This window comes from Athene cunicularia, assembly GCF_003259725.1.
Source record: "Athene cunicularia isolate RWA chromosome 1 unlocalized genomic scaffold, athCun1 chr1_part2, whole genome shotgun sequence".
Classification (NCBI taxonomy): domain Eukaryota; kingdom Metazoa; phylum Chordata; class Aves; order Strigiformes; family Strigidae; genus Athene; species Athene cunicularia.
The window spans coordinates 29,269,817-29,270,181 of record NW_020799092.1 but is presented as its reverse complement, the minus strand read 5'-3'; positions in this window follow the sequence as shown (position 1 = coordinate 29,270,181).

Genomic DNA, 365 nt, shown 5'->3' with positions numbered 1-365 from the left:
TTTTTTTTTTTTTTTTCTTTCCTCAGATCACACAGGCCAAGGCAAAGCCGACCCCGGTTCTCCAGTATGCCAGGTGGGAGTGGTGGGCACTTCCATCCTATACTGAACATGGCTAGCATGGCACGGCCCGTCCAACTGCCACGACTACCCTCGTGGGTGTCAGGGCTCTAGATGAGGACAGCAGCCTTCACCCTCTCCTCCGCTGTTCGGGTATGAGGGAAGGGCGCCCGCCTGAGGTGCGGCACAGAGAGAAAAAGCCGCACCGCCACCCCAAACCACTGGCTATGCCGCTCAAGCCGCTCCTAGCTCGCATGCGGCCCGAACTCTCGCGAGAAGTGTGCCGCCGGCTGGGCCGGGCCGGGCCG